The following is a 3,188-nucleotide window of genomic DNA, read 5'->3' as shown; positions in this document are numbered from 1 at the left end:
TGCCACAGTCCCTTCTCCTCCATTCTCCTCTCAGGATTTTGGAAATGCATGCACACGCATCCAGAGTGACTTTCAAATCACCGGGTCCAGAACTTAAACCCTGGAGTCGGCCATATGGAATCTAGCTGCCTTAACCTCCACACCACCTGCTGGCCCCTGCCCACTCCTTTCTGGAAGTCCCTTTCTGCCTCTCCTGCCTCTACCTTTCTCCCCCTCTCGGCCTCATCTGCCAGACCCTCTCCCTGTCAACTCCCCCACGTGCTCTTTGCACAGTTCCTCCTTTGTCCCCTGCTCCACCCGAACACACCTCTCCTGGGAGGTCACCCCACACCTGTAGTTCTGACTGTCACCCCTCAGTAGAGGGCACCTTCCTCTCTCCAACTCCCTCCTGACTTCCGGTCCCATATCCTCAAATGGGCCTCCTAGAGGCACCTCCAACTCAGTTGTCAATTCAGCCATCTCTGAGAGCTTTATCATTTCCATGTGAAGCCTGCTCACCCTCTTATTTGCTTTTTGGGTTTTTTTTGTGGGGGGGAGGGAGGTAGGAGGTGTGAGTTGCTGTAGGGTGTGTGTGCTCACCAGAGAGACAGGGAGAGAGGGAAAGTGACAAATCACCCCCTAGGGGCCATGACCACACCACAACTGCTTCTCCTACTGGGATTTTGGGTGTGCATGCACACACACCTGGCGTGCTTTTCAAGCTACCAGGTCCGGAACTCTAACCACAGTCGATCATGTAGGATCCAGCGCCTTGACCACCTTACCACTTGCTGGCCCCAGATTCTCTCCACCGTGGCTGTTACCTACAACGTCACCAAGTCCACAGGCCTAGAATCTAGACGTCATTCTTCCCACCTCCTCCCCTGCATCCTCCCCAGATCCAGGATCTTCCCACGTCCTGTCACGTGACTTACTATTGTCAGTTAGTAAGTTCTGCTTGTTCTTCTTTTCACTCCTCTTGCTTATAGAACCAGGACTAGAGAGGCCAAGTAAATCAATTAGGATCCATTTTTGTTTTCTTTTCTTTCTTTCTTTTTTTCTTTTTGAAATTTTTTGCTACGGGGTGCGTGCGCTCGCTAGAGAGACAGAAAGTGAGAAATCACTGCGGGGATGGCCATGCCGCAATCTTTTCTCCTCTATTCTCCTCTCAGGATCTCCAGCACGCACGCACACACGCCCAACATGAGTTTCAAGCTAGCAGGTCCAGAACTTGAACCGTGGTCAACTATGTGGGAGTCTAGTCACATAACCAGTATGCTGGTCTCCCAGGAGCCACTTTTAATAGTCAAAATGAGGGGGCTAGAAGGTGAGCAGCTGTAAAACATGTTGCTCTGTGAAGCGATGTGGCATGGCAAGATTCCCAGTTCAAGTTCAGAGTCCTCCATGAATACTCATGTACTCGTCACCAGGGGCTGGCAGGGTCAACTATGTGGGAGTCTAGTCACATAACCAGTATGCTGGTCTCCCAGGAGCCACTTTTAATAGTCAAAATGAGGGGGCTAGAAGGTGAGCAGCTGTAAAACATGTTGCTCTGTGAAGCGATGTGGCATGGCAAGATTCCCAGTTCAAGTTCAGAGTCCTCCATGAATACTCATGTACTCGTCACCAGGGGCTGGCAGAAGCTGGGGGTGGGTCATAGCATTGAGACCCTGTTAGAGGCACTGTCTCTTTTTTTTTACTGTCACTCACAATCAATCATAAACTTAAAAGAAAAATAGTCTGAATTAAAGATGATGATGGGGATGTCAGCAGGTGACATGGTGGTAAGGAGTTGGACTCCCACATGGCTGACTGTGGTTCGAGTCCCAGATCTGGCAGCTTGCATTCTCAATTTCCCTCTCTCTGGTGAATGCATGTTTCCTACAGCAAATTTAAAAATAATAATAAAACATGAAATTAAATACATAATTCTTTTAAAAAGTAAATAAAGATAATGAGGAACCTCCTAATCTGTGTCCAACTGTCAGATTAATATTCCTAAAGTTCTATTAAGTCACCCTCATCTCCAGATTTTTCCATGGTTTCCCTTTCCTTAGGATCCACATCTCGGGTGGCAAGATGGTGCCCTCTGCGTTGCTTCACCCCCTCTCTGAGCTGCTGGGCCCCGCCAGGCTCCAGAGTGGTTCTCTAGCACGGCCGAAGTTCTATGTGCGAGATCTGCCGAACGAGAACACCGACTGGCTGAAAGCCGGGCTGAACTTGGGCACCTCGTTGTTCCTGTGGCTCTACCTCATCAAACAACATAATGAAGACATTTTAGAATATAAAAGAAGAAATGGGTTGGAGTAAACTTTTGCACTACAAATGCAGTAAACACCACATAGTGATTATAGAAGTTTCTCTGGATTCACCAATTTGTTGATTTGTAAATGTGAAAAAAAAAAAGTTACTTATGAATTATATCAAGTTAGCATTTGTGTTTGCATCATTACATTTTTAAAAAAATGAAAATAAAAAGGATCCAAATCTCTAACCCTCATAGCCTGCAGAGCCATAGGCCGTTAGCGGCTGGACCCAGGTTCCACTTCTCTCCCAAATGCACAGATATCCCTTAACTACTTGTGGGAACCCACTTGGTGTCGATATTCTGCCGCCTCTTCCATCCTTGGTCTACCTGTTTAGCGCCTACTCGGCCTTCAAAATTTGGCTCAAAATTTCATCCTGAAACTCCCTGAAACATCACAGCCCTTGCAGAATCAAGTACTCCCTCCTCGGTACTCCAGGGTAAGAGCATGGGTTAGAGCATGTTTCCACTGTAGAACGCATCATTGTGTACTATTCGTTTGTATGTCTACATCTCCTACTGCTGGGGTGTGAACTCCTTGAGGTCAGCTATCTGTTTTTATTCATATTTGTTTTCTCAAGTAGAGTGTCTGGTTCGCAGTGGATGCCTATTAATGCTTTTTTATTATTTTATTTTATTTATTTATTTTTTGGAGAGGCTTTTACTATAGGGCACGTGTGTTCGCCAGAAAGACAGAGAGAGAGACAGAGAGACAGAAAGAGGGAAATCACCCCCCAGGGGGGATGGCCACGCTGCAATCCGTTCTCCTCCATTCTCCTCTCGGGATCTTGGGCATGCTCATACACGCACCCGACTTGAATTTAAGCCACTGGGTCTGGGACTCAAACCACGGTCGACTACATGGGAGTCCAGTGACATAGTCATTATGCCAACTACTGGTCCT

General features: G+C 47.2%; 1 pseudogene; it reads left to right on the top strand.

The window, feature by feature from the left end:
- Nucleotides 1-2,435, top strand: part of LOC102489772 (NADH dehydrogenase [ubiquinone] 1 subunit C1, mitochondrial pseudogene) — a 77,705-nt pseudogene extending 75,270 nt beyond the window's left edge.
- The last annotated feature ends 753 nt before the right edge of the window (nucleotides 2,436-3,188 follow it).

This window comes from Tupaia chinensis, unplaced genomic scaffold (assembly GCF_000334495.1).
Source record: "Tupaia chinensis unplaced genomic scaffold, TupChi_1.0 Scaffold000348_1, whole genome shotgun sequence".
Taxonomy (NCBI): Eukaryota; Metazoa; Chordata; class Mammalia; order Scandentia; family Tupaiidae; genus Tupaia; species Tupaia belangeri.
The sequence above is the reverse complement of the archived record's forward strand: the minus strand, read 5'-3'. Positions and strand labels throughout refer to the sequence as shown.